Source organism: Dysidea avara, chromosome 14 (genome assembly GCF_963678975.1).
Source record: "Dysidea avara chromosome 14, odDysAvar1.4, whole genome shotgun sequence".
NCBI classification, from domain to species: Eukaryota; Metazoa; Porifera; class Demospongiae; order Dictyoceratida; family Dysideidae; genus Dysidea; species Dysidea avara.
In genome coordinates this window covers 12,654,877-12,668,812 of record NC_089285.1, presented here as the reverse complement: position 1 = coordinate 12,668,812, position 13,936 = coordinate 12,654,877, and positions in this window count along the sequence as shown.

The following is a 13,936-nucleotide window of genomic DNA, read 5'->3' as shown; positions in this document are numbered from 1 at the left end:
ACATGTTGATTTAGTTAGGGGCATTGTTGTGAAGTAAAAAGAATTGAGCGAGTCAGCATTGCATAGTTCAGTTACTAAGCATCACTAAATAATCATTTTTGCAATGTGGGGATTGTTTTCTACAGAGTACATTTTAACTGCATGAAAAGATGCCTCAAACATTCACAACCTATATGTCTAAGTGTTTATTTTAGCACCTTAGGTAACTTTATTCATCCACAAAGTGGTTATTTGGTTTAAAATGGTATCACTACAACCAGTGAAACCCACAATCATTTCTTTTTGTACCCACAATTTAAACCCACAATCGATTTTTGCAAACCTCTGTAGAAAAGTAATGTGGTGAATGCAGGTTTGTCTTCCTTCACCTATTAGGTGAGCATGCCAGAGTGGTATATATTATTTATACCATGGCCACTCGGGGATTTGCCTGATATATATGCCCTAGGGCTTGGGCATATATATCAGGCAAATCCCTTGTGGCCATGGTATAACTATTAAATGTCAGCTTACATTACACTATAAGACTAAATAGCAGAGATCAAAGACACTTGGCTTTGCATGCCAGCTCTGATGCAGGTTGAAATAGTTTTAAACTCTCTATATAATAGAGCATTCAATAATGACCTCCATTTTTTGTAATGCTAACCCCAGTACCTGGAATTAGCATATCTATGGCTGGACTGACCTTATTAAACTACCTGGCATAAGGCCATACCTATTTGAAAAGTTGTTGCTCAGACCCGACCGACCCTCTTTTTATAAAAGACCAAAAAAAACTCACGTGATTGTTATGTTGGCGTACTTTTTTTATTTTATTTTAATTATGCTGGACAGCCAGTAATTACTGATGTGTCCAGGGGGACCAGCCCCAAGAAAAATCAAATACACACGTACATGATTAGCTAACTACTTACATACATGCAATTACATTCACTACAAATAAATCGACTGATTCCAACTCAAGTAAATGGTGGGGTAAATGATTCCATTCATCAATTGTTCTTGGGAAATAACTAAATTTGTACGGATTAGTGTTTATAAATGGTATTGAGAAGTGTAAATGATGATAAGATCTAGTTGATTGCACTAAAGTTTCTGGATCATAATGATCCGGGATTTTTAATTCTGTACTTGTAGCCGAAATGGCGGCTAATGCGTGGTTATCTGTTATAGCGAAGAAAGGAGCTGTTGTTGTGTACCCTTGTACAATTCGTTGCCAACAATGGAATGACACGTTTGGAATGGTTTTTTTTTAAAATATGATGGTTTTTTTTTTTTTCGACCTACTGACCCTAACTTTTCCTTTAAAAATCCGAGCAACAATTTTTCAAATAGGTATGGCCTAACCTATACTATAGTATAGTTATGGATGTTTGGCAGTATGCAAATGACTAGTCGTGGAAAGTTTCTTACTGCATTTGTGTCAGTGGTGGGATCATGTATAGTCGTCCAGTCTACTTCTCTGAATGCCTGCAGATTGTTTGCTAACACTTGTGTAACTGCAAACGGAAGGCCTCATCTTGTTTCAGCTAGTGGTGTGGCAGTATATTGAATTTTCTGCATGCCATTACCAAACCAAGTCCTGATTACAATTCTTTCTTTTATACTGCTCAGTACTGTGAGCTATAGGCAAAGTCTATTACAGATCCTTACCGCTTGAATGAGCCACTTTAGCTAGTATATACCAGTAGAGAAATTTGGAACTTCATCTAGCTACTCTTCCCTAGCTTGCAGAAACACAACTGCACAAATGATGCCATTAGCTACTCCTAATTGGATATCAGTAGATGAGATCTTGCAGGACTAGGCTCCCTCGTCATTATGTCGTGCATAGTTAAATGTTATATTATGTTGAACATTCAGTTTTATGTCCCTTCTACATGCATGTATGGCTGCCACGATTTGACAGCTGTCTAGCTAACTACTGTTCTTGGCCCATTGATGTTTTTGCTCTACATTAATGACATTAAGTGTGGCATCTCATCCCATTTGAAACTTTTTGCAGATGATTGCATATTATATCGAACTATCAATAGTCAGCAAGATAAATTATTATTACAACATGACCTCAACATTATATTAAAGTGGACTGAAACTTGGTTATTGGAATTAAACACTTCCAAGTGTGTGGTACTCACCTGTAGTAGACTAACATCCTCCTCTACTTTCAACTATACTATCAGAAATTACTTTTTGCAGCGAGTTACCCAACACCCTTATTTAGGAATTCTCTTAGACTCAAAAATGTCATTTACACCTCATATCAATCAAGTTATCTCTAAAGCAACAAGGATGCTAAACTTTGTTAAACGTAACCTTTATAGATGTTCTGCAGAAACTAAATGTTTAGCCTACACCAGTATAGTGAGACCACTGTTGGAGTATGGATCGGCAGTATGGGACCCCTACTTGCAGAAGGAGATACAAAGTATAGAAATGGTACAACGACGTGCTGCTCGTTGGGTCAAGTCAGACTACCGATATAACAGTAGTGTTACATCTATGTTAGCAGATCTACAATGGCCATCACTTCAACACCGACGATATGCGACTAGATTAAAAGTATTCTACAACATTGTTTACTCCTCATCAGTCTTAACAGTCCCAAATTATTTCACTAACACCACATATCCCACCCGCCACCACCACCCCTTCCATTTTGAGATTCCGTTTGCTAGAACAGATCATTATAAATTCAGCTATTACCCCAAATCTATCCGCGATTGGAACAATTTACCAACTGACACAATAGAATCCCAATCTCTACAAGTATTTTTAGATAAATTATAACTGACTCTTATCTATGTGATTTGTAATGTTTTTTCCTTACCTGAACATATCAGTTTGTAACTGTGTTTTCAGTAATCATAATCATAATAATAATCATAATAATCATAATACTGACATGAGATTAAAGTTGAGGTATCCTATGTATATTGTCTTACCTAACCCATTAGCTACAGTTGCATAACCTTAGGGGGGAGGAAATAAGACACTTGAAATTGTTCCTCAGTTTGCTAGGGAAGTATAGAGGAACTTTGCTCAACTTCACACTGAGAAGCAAATGCTTCTTGGCCAATTCTTAATTGGAAACAACTTCAGTTGTGGAACAATTGCCAGCTTGGAATGAATTTTTCATGTCTGAGGTGCATGTGTTTATGTTTGAAAATAGAGCTGGTGGTTTACTGTCAACAGAGAAAGGAATCTGCTAACTGAACTGCAAAATGATTACTGATTTGTACATCCTAAAGTGTTAAATTTCATGTTTCCTATATGTTGGAAACAGTTGGCTACTATTTATTCCTCTCTGACATGTTGGAACTGTACTTTATAATAGCTAGCTACTGTATGTCCAACACTTGAACTGAGTTTAGACATTTCCACCTTGGAATTGGTTCAAAAGTTATGAAAATCCAAACTAGTAAAACAAAATGTTTCCAACAAGTCGGAGAGATGTCCGACATGTTGGAATCAGTCGAAAAATTATGAAAATGAGTCGAAAATCTAAATCCAGAGACCTGTCACGCTGCAAGTGGTCCCCCGCCCCAAGTGGTCCGGCAGGACCAACTACCGCGCCTCAAGTAGTCCGGCCGGACCATGTAAAGTTGCTGCAGATGGTCCGGCCTGCTGCAGATGGTCCCCCCCAAAGAAATCTTCACTATCAGCTTCCCAGTCAGTGCTAGCTCAACGTATTGATCAAAACGCACTGCCCTCCACGGAATATGAGTCCTGAAGCAGTGCGGAAGCGAAATTTGAGTAATGCATGACCTATTCTTAAACATATAATTCTGAACATTGCATTTGCACGTGGTTCTTAATTTGTGTAACGCCTTGTGGGCACCAGTGTCCCTTTCGATCCCCTTTCAAAAATACCAACAAAGCATACTCTAATAGAGCAGTCAGTCAAATCATGGTCAAATAGAGCAGTCACCACTATGATATAGCTTAGTGTCATGTAGTCATCCACATGCAGTTGTCAGCAGTATGTGACAGGATAACACTAAGATGCATATCCAGAAGAGGCTATACAAATAAAGCTTTTGGGAATCTTCACCACTTCAGAGTAACTTGCAATGCTCAATTTACCATCTCCACTTTCCAGAGGCCATGACACACCACCTGAACAGTTGGCTATAGTTTTCTCAGTTCTATAATGAAACATGATTTAATCTCTATACTGTAATTTAGGCTGGAGTATGGGTTAGACAGCTGTTCTACCAATGGTGAAAATCATTAATTTACTTGGATATAGTCTTGGACAGTGACCGGGAACTACTAGCTGACAACCCTTGTACATTTCATTTTTTTATGCCCATCATGTGGAGTAGATGTTCCAACACATCCTGCCCCCTTTAATGTAACTCTTTAAGTATAAGTAATGTAATTTTTATAAGTAATGTAGCTAATACGGTAAGTATAAATTTTTGATTTTTAATGGCCGGTAGCCTTGAGCTAGCGGACCATCAGTACTGTACCCTGAAGATTTTATTAATTGTACATTTCTTATTCTATATACTTGTATGCAGTACTGTAAAGTAATAATCAATCAATCAAGCTGCATGTTTCACGCCTCATACGCAGCTTCAATAGTTATAGACCATAATGTTTTGAACATGTCAGCATGCATGTACTAAAATGTCAGTTTCGTCAAAAATGCTATATACAGACAGGCTATAGCTGAAGAGTTCTATTCTAGTCTTAGTGTGTAAACTTTACACTCTCCATTAATGATACTAGAACTAATGCAGTTTGGCGACCTTAAGTGGTTCTTTCAAGCCATTAAGTTAGTAACATGTAATAGTTTAATTGAATCACTGCACACAATGGTTTTATTGTTCTATACTGCATGGCCATATCATATACCTTATTTACTTGGTTAAACACTGCAACATTTATTACCTCAGTTTCAAAAATCAGTGTAGTGGCTATTCAAACTTGACCACCTCTTGATGTTCAAAAACAATGTTTAAATTTTGAGCACCATGGGCTGGATTTTTGAGCACTGCTCAAAAGCATGATAGGCTATTTTCAAAGCATAATTGTGTGAAAATTTACCCATATATATGTGTGTGTGTGTGTGTGTAAACTTGAAGCATCAGTGTTATATGACCAGACCACCCTCACTGTTGGCCAGTGCTATGATATAGGTTAGAATTACTACCAGTCAAGTTAAATAATTGCCAAATCTGAAAGATTCACTTGATGTCCATGCAACTATTTAAGTTACTGTATTTTTCACCATTTTACACAGGGTCACGGGTGTCACATGGTTATATAGAAAAGGTTTCACCATGTTCACAACAACACTTCACAAAAGCACTGATACACAATTCATCGCAAAGATTGTACAGGCCACTCAATGCTGCAGGACTCTAAAAAAATATATACATGCAATATAAAAATAATTATAAGTTTGAGTAAGTTAGTTATTGATCACATGATCTTTACAGACAATTATTGTTGACAATGATATCTGGTATCTCTGTATGATCTATTACTTAATATTATGACATTCTCTTCTTGTGCATTATGCTCCTTGACTGTGCAGGATATGGTCAATAGCTGTAAAGAGCTCAAATACTTTAATTATAGATGGTGAAATTGCAGTTTCAGTTTACAACTGCTACATAGCTATTGATTCAGATGGCACTAATATAAGCTCATCGTGGACTGCATTATAGTGTTGTGCATGAGATCAGTGAAGGCATATATTACTGTACTTGTATGAAAATCCAGCTCCTAATTTAATCATGCCTCTTGTCAACGATATAAGATTACCTTTCCAAGAACCTATTAAAATTGCGTTTACGTGATGTGGATTATACTTTTCATCATCATTTAGATAGCACTATAGCTATAATGCGTTGATGTGGGTACATTATATGCTCAGGCATCACAGCCGATAACCTCCAGTAGCCTCTTGCTCTGCCAGTGGATTGTGCCAGTCAACTTCAATACTATATGAACACTAATAGTTAGCTACTAATAATAGTAACACTAATAATATAGTATCAGCTAACGTTTTGGTGCTATGTCATTTTATCTTGTCAGCATTAAGCTGCAAGTTTAATTGTACAGTGGAACCTCTCTGTTATGGACATTGTGAGACCCAGAATTTTTGGCCACTTTTTGCGGTAATATATTTCCTTTCTCAGAGGTAAAATGTATTGACCAGACCAGTTGAGACCAAAATTTTTGTGCTTATTATGGACGTTTATTCTATTGCGTCCTTAATTTGGGGAGTTTGTTAAGGTAGGCTCCACTGTATGTACTAGCTAGCTATAGTGTTTTTACCCCTAATGTTTACAGCAGCTGATCCAGGGTTTATCAAAAGGGGTGAACCAGTATATGGAGTAGGGATCTGTGCCCCCCAGAAGCTAAAGCTTTATGCAGGACAAAACATCTTGAATGGTTTAGATCATACTGCTTTTATGTGGACTACATTGATCAAGAGTTGTATAGAGTGACAATCATGCCAGCAGATTATTATTATTATTATTATAGGCCTAAAGAATGGCATACACAAGATCGCATGTATTTCATTTGCAAGATATCCTTAGCAAGCTAAATGTACCAATGCAACTGTAGATTTTAGGTGACTGTTCTATTAGAGTATTGACTGACTGCTCTATTAGAGTATCTCGATCTTGTATAACACGTACGCATACTAGTAATTATAAGGCCACCTCGGAGAACGGGAAGCTATGTCGGCAGTGGGGCACTTTGTGCCTAGCCCTACGCCTTCTCAAAGATCTCTATGATTGAGTCTATGATAAAGCCAGTGGGGGACCACTTATGGCAGAGGGGGACCAACTGTGGCGGCGTAAGTTGTCCGGGGGGGGACAAGTTGCAGTGCTGCAAGTAGTCCGGGGGGACGGGCAGAGTCTCAGTTTGCCGTGGACTATGAAAGTCCCGGTTTGTCCAGCACAGGCCATTTATGTGCTGGGGGTGGTAGGCAAGGGCAGTCCACCAAGCCCGGAATTAAAAAAAAAAAAAAAAAGCATGGTTGCTGCCATACTACATGTACAAATCCTTGGTCAAACTACATATCACAGAAAAAGATCGATATACTCTAATAGAACAGTCAATAGAACAAACAGGCACCTGACTGTTCTATTAGAGTATATCGATCTTTTCTGTCACATGCAGTTTTGAAGAGCAAAGATGTGCTCCAGCCACTTATTATGTGCCCATAACTGCAAATTTATTAGCAAAACATGGGAAATGAGGCATAAAGCTTGAGCATAATTTGGGCACAATAGATAAAAATTTTGAGCAGTGCAGCATAGCATAATAGGTAAAATTTTGAGCACAATAGGTGGGTGCCTATCTCAACCTGGAAAGTGCACTTGGAGTGAGACTTGAGGTTAAAATGAGTGAGATTTGCTTACTTATGCATGAGGTCTTAATTGTCTTAGTAGGAAAAGTTCCTGTTAAATTGCAAAATTTGCAACTTCCTTTGGCTATTTTCAGTTATAACCTCCATTTTTAGCCTTTAGAACACTGTTTAGTGCTTTGCCAAGAGGTTTGAAGTGAAATTAAATACATTAGAGCTTAATTTTCCAGGAATTACAATGCGTGAGATGGTAAAACATGCGTGAGACAACAATCCAATGAGTGTGTCTCACGCATAATACATGAGAGTTGAGGTGTCTGCTAAATTTAGCTGTCAAGTAGATAACAAACAATTTCCAATAATTTTTTGACAATCATTTCAGTAAAATGAACCATTTCCAACATGTCATTCAATAGTTATATCAATTACATAATAATAGAAGAAGCCTCCCTCTTCTATTATTATGTACTCTTGGTTATATGTCTCTTTCTTTGTTACAGTGGTGACACCAGTGGCAAGAAGAACGAGAAACGGTACGTTAATGTGTTTGGGAGACATCTGCTGTTAACTATTTAATTCTTTTGTATAGCGATAATGAAAAAACACAAGGTAAAAATTGTGAGATAAGTACAGATACATTGTATCCACAGATCACCCTGTGTTTATGGTGCATGTCTGTAGTTATAGTTATGAACTGGAGGGCTTGAAATTGATCTGAGGGTTTATATACCCCTGGGCTTTGTACAGCTGAATGATCAACTCGTATATAAAAATGATGCCAGCTTGAAATATGCTTTACTGCCACACATAATCATGATCAGTGACCACAAAAAGATAACATTATAATACATCCTGTTGTTGTGATTGTGTATGTGTATTCTTATCTGCTGTTGACTATATCTAGGAAGGAATCGTGGACCATTCAGATGTATGCCATGGAGATCTGGCCAGTATCAAAAGATGAAGTCAGGATAAGATTGACAAAGATAATGCCAGCGTGTGGAAGTTGTCGTCCTGTAACCAAAAAACCTCTTGAACCGGGAAGCTGGACTGTAATCTCCCTTTGCAGAATTGTACAGATAACAACATAAACAGTATTTAAATTTCATACTATGGATTGTCATAGTATCCATGGATACTGCGGTTACTCTGACAGAGAGGTACCATGGATGTTCAGAGAGGGTACAGCTCTTATTATTAGCACTTTACAGTGACCAGCACTGAAGGTCTGACAGCAACATGTGCTGCAGCCTTAGGATTACCTAACCTAATTTCAGGGACTTAGACCTAATGACTTGACTTACTGACTGATTAGGTGTAACAGAAAAGGGGCCAAAGTAAAGAAAAAAAATCCCTCCAACCCCAGGATTTGAACTGCAGGTCACCCAATGTCTAGTTGGGGCCACACTCAGTCTTCCTCCAGGAGGGATGGATTTTCTTCCTTAAACCTAAAGTATTTATTATTAGCACTTTACAGTGACCAGCACTGAAGGTCTGACAGCAACATGTGCTGCAGTCTTAGGATTACCTAACATAATTTCAGGGACTTAGACCATAGATAATATATTCTACGGTACGTAGAATATACTATTTATGCTTAGACCAAAGATAATATATTCTACGTACTATGCTTAGACCTAATGACTTGACTTACTGACTGATAAGGTATAACAGAAAAGGGGCTGCCAAAGTAAGGAAAAAACTTCTTGAACCGGGAAGCTGGACTGTAACCCCCCATTGTAGAAGTGTACCGACAACATGAACAGTATTTAAATTTCATAGTATGGATTGTCATAGTATCCATGGATACCGCGGATACTCTGACAGAGGGTACCACAGATACTCAAAGAGGGTAGAACTCTTGTCCGACATGTTGGAATCAGTCCAACTAAAAATAGCCCGAATATCACAGGTGCTACCAGCGCCATGGAAACTCACAATTACTTGAAATACGAGTGATTGTGAGTTTCTATGGGTAGCGTCTCTGTTTCGGTTGAACACCACACCTGTGACATGGGACATTACCGGTAGTCAGTCTAATTATAGTATCCTCCATGTAAGGATCTTGAAAAATGGGTAACATTGAATGTTCGTTACCATGGAAATCACATCCCTATAAATAGAATTAATTGCACCAAAATATCAGAAGCGAGCCAGCCTCATGGTGTTGGGAGCAAATTAGGCAGAGTGTATGTGTGTCTCGGTGTTTTTGTGAGTCAAAGTGCAAATGGTCGTTGTGTGGTCGGGATTTTCATGTGGCTGGTGTTCGAGTAGTTCATTACTGACGACATGGCTGAATCTATATGAGTTTTTTACCATCAGGCAATTCATCACAGATCCCTCTGAGTAACTGGTAGAAGAGCTGATAATGGAGTATCCGTTCCATTCGGAATTGATAGGTAAATATAAGACTTCAGTAAGCTTGGAAACTTTAGATCATATAAAGGAATATCTTATACAAATGGCAATGGAAGTAGGTATTGACAATCCCTCAGATGATAATAATAATAAGGCAGCAGAAGAAATTTTACGGAAATGTATTCGTGGGCATGGCTACAAAACAGGCTCTACTTTGAAGATCAAAGGAAGGTCAATTGGTGAACTCCAGCAATGTTACTGTGATCCATATGAAAACAAGGGAGATGCTTCAGTCACTGATCAAAATGATTCAGATGTTGTATATGTAGAAGTCCATTCTGATACTTTTGTTCTCACCGTGAGGAAGACAGTTCTTTTACTTTTTCGATATTTACGCTTGCTTAAATGTTTTGGTGTTATATACCCAAAAGTGTATGCCTTTGTGTTCCCTCGCAGAGAAGTCGAGCAATGTGCTGTCCAGGTAACAATGCAGTATGACTCTAGCAAGGTAGAATTTTGTTATTCTGTTAAGTGCCTACGACTATCAGAAATAAGATCAGCATTACAACATGCCTATCATCAAAACGAAGGAACAATCTTAAGTACTGCTAGAAATATTTCTGACAACTGCAATCACTATGCTGTTTATCTTACCCAGTTAGAAGTAAATGCCATTGCAGCAGCAAATCAAGATTATGAATACACAAATTGTCGACTAGCCAAATACAATAATGGAATTTTGATAATGAATGATCATTATTGTTTGAAAAAGCCACTGTATCAGACATCAGTAACATCACTGCTTGTTTTATGCAGGATAACAAGTTCATCCTTCATTCATTATACCAGAAAAGAGTTGGGCTTTTTTCATATGAAAAAATACCTTATGGACCATTAACGGACGAGGAGGAAAAATCCTGTTGTGCTGAACTTGTGACAAAAATGGATAATGTTTTTAATAGCCTTGAAAGTGAAGGTATTTGCCACTCTGATGTGCGTCTGCCCAACATTTGTTTCAATGATACTTACACTCCAATATTAATAGATTTTGACTTTTGCGAATTTTCAGCTAATAAACAAAAAGATATTGTAAAATTTGCTTCTGAACTATTGAGATTGTTTCCAGTGGGATCTGATAATGGATTCATTAAACAGCTTGCAGAAAATCACTTTAATCAAAGTCTCTTGGCCGGATCAATCATCCAAATGGGAAGTAGTAGTATAGACAAAGTGATTGGAGATCGATAGAAAACTTTTGTGTGTAACTTTTGGGTAGATTATTTAAAAACTTCTTAAGCACCTGTATTTCTTTGTACTGTGACACTAGTTGTTTAATTGTTGCTTGTAAACTACAAATGGCAAAACATGTGATATGATATAAGTATGTGGTATGGGAGAAGCCTTACTGTTTTAGTTATTTTTCTAGTATTTGCCTGACATGTCAGAAATGGGTAGTAGGGCTGATTGTAACATGTGAGATAAGAGCTGTATTTGTAAGAATTGATGTACAGTAGGACCTCGATTATTCGAATCTCAATCTAAGTGTATGTTCTATTAGAGTAGTTGATCAGAGCTCTACACATGAATGAATGGCCTTCACTTATCCAAACAAATTCAAACTACCTCCGACATGTTGGAGGTAGTTTGATTTGTTAGTTGGACTAATTCCAACAAGTAGGATATAAGATAAGATAATATTTGTTGTTTATCTTTTTCACTTCTGCAGTCCAACTTTGGTCAATCCTTGGAAATAATGAGTTGCTGCATGCATGGGTTTGTCACACAGGTGTGATGAAATCTTTGGTTGTGGCCTCTGGTGTCAGGGATTAAATTAATATATTAATGAAATTTTGTGGAATAGGGTGATGCTGGATATTTGTCTTTGATGTTTTAGACTAGATCAGTAAGCATGCATGTTGGACACACAAAAAGCATGATGAATCTAGCTGATTGCCCCTGTACTCGTTTGAGCTTATCGATGTCTCTTCCGATGAGAGTGACCAGATGGATTAAAATTGGTCTTATGGCATTGTAGCATTTCAGGTTAGGCAGGACTTCATATTTCTCTGTAGGAATGCTTTCACTGACAGAGCCTTAGACTATGATGTGATGCTGTTAATGTAATCATTGCTGATTGTTACTCTATTAAATACTTAGTCGGTGGATTTTGATAGAGACACTATTAACGGTGTAGTTGTAGGTGGGATTATGTTTATGGGTGAATAGCTACGCTTTTATCGGGATTAAAACACATACATGCCCCAAGTTGAGGTCATTTTGGAATGATAAACAGTCAGACAGTCAGATATAGAGTGAATAACAGTGCATATAGTATGGTGTTGTTGGCATATAATCCAATATATTGATAATGGTTGTATAGTAAAAATGTTTATGAAACCTTTCACATTGGCAGACTGTTAATTTGACTCAGGGGGGTAGGTCATGACGCATGCATGACGTATGAATATTGCGCAAGTTCTAAAAAAATTCACGTGAGCTGAATAGTCCCTGTACAAAAAGTAGAGGTAAGGGCGCGTCGGGGCGCATGGTCTGTTTTGATTCTACTCAGTTTACTGTTTACAATGGTGTGAGTCACGATCCTAAAAACACTTCCGTTACGGAGTTATTGGACTTAAAGTGATGACGATGTGTGGTGGTCACGACTTACGCTTCAACAGTAGTAGTTATCATCAGTGGTTATATTACAATCATTGTTGTGTGATTTATTACTTTCAACAATTAGTATAACTGTATTTAATAAAATTGTTTTTGTTAGCGCTTTGTAGTGCACGTGGTCTTGGCCTACCCCCCCTGAATTTGACTGATGTCTGCTTCTATGTCACATGATACCTACATATGTACAGTGTAGCCATGTCATATGTACAGTGTAACCATGTCATATGTACAGTGTAACCAGCTAATTTTATATTTCATTCTTCAGTTATGCATGTAGCTATAGACATGCCCTATTATCCACGCAAAAACATCTTCACTGTAAAAAAGGCATGTCCAAGAAACTTTAAACAGGCTGTAGGACCAGGTGTTCTACAGACCTTCAGCACTTGTGCTGTAAAGCCTTAATAAAATAATATCCAACTTGACTCCATGCACATGAGGTACTTTGAGATAATAAGTCACTCTGTAAGTTCCTATATGGATACATATACATGAAATTGACAAGGAGAAAATATTCTGACCACCTGGCAGACTCCTGTAAGCATTCAAGCGTTTATCAGATAGCTACAGGTTTGAGGCTGCACAGGTTTAGTTATGGATTTTTTCTCCTTTCTCCACCTTTTCTAACACAATTTATGTAACAACTTTAAACAGGCTGTAGGACCAGGTGTCCTATATGCAGACCCTCATCACTGGTGCTGTAATAAATAAATAAAAAAAATAAACTACAAGTAACTGTAATAACTGCATCTAAAATAACTGCTATCTGGTGTGGCCAAGAAAGAATGAAAATGCCACTAAGTATAATTAACAAAGATTGGAAAATTTTGCATTGACAGACTGATGTTCTGCATTCAGTCTTGCTGCTTCCTTAATTATCACCTCTAATTCTAATTTTTGGCTGCCTTTTTTTGATAGTGACTTGTAAATTAGAGTTAAAGGGAAAGCAGCAAGACAGAATGCAGAACATCATGCAGTCAGTGCAAAATTCTCCAATCAGCACACTTGGTGACATTTACATTGTTTTCTTGACCACACCAGATATCAGATATTTTAGTACAGTTACTTGGATGTGCCTTCTTTTATAGTGAAGATATTTTATAGATTTCATTTATTCTTGTAGCTAAACAAATTTACTGGAATATATAATATAGTAAATGATTTTGTTGTATGCAGTTTATAAGTGTGTTTATGCCATGAACACTATATATGCGTGCATGCACATTGTAGTTGAATAAGGGCTATAGGCTAACCAATTAAGGAATACATGCAGTGTAGCAATAAGGGGCTGCATGCCTCTTTACTAGAGGGGGCTTAGCCCCATTCATCTTTAAAGATCAAGATACTCTAATAGAGCAGTCATTGAGGTAGTCATGCACTTAAATGAAATAACTTATTCAGATCAGTGTATTTTCAAATAACTTCAGTCAAAATGGTTACCAAATTTAATTTCAGACCAATTCAAAATTAAAAGCATGCCCCCAGGCCCCCTACCATGCATGTTTCACATGCTGTATGGTTTATGCACTGCACAAATTCCATCAACTATACTTACTAGCTACC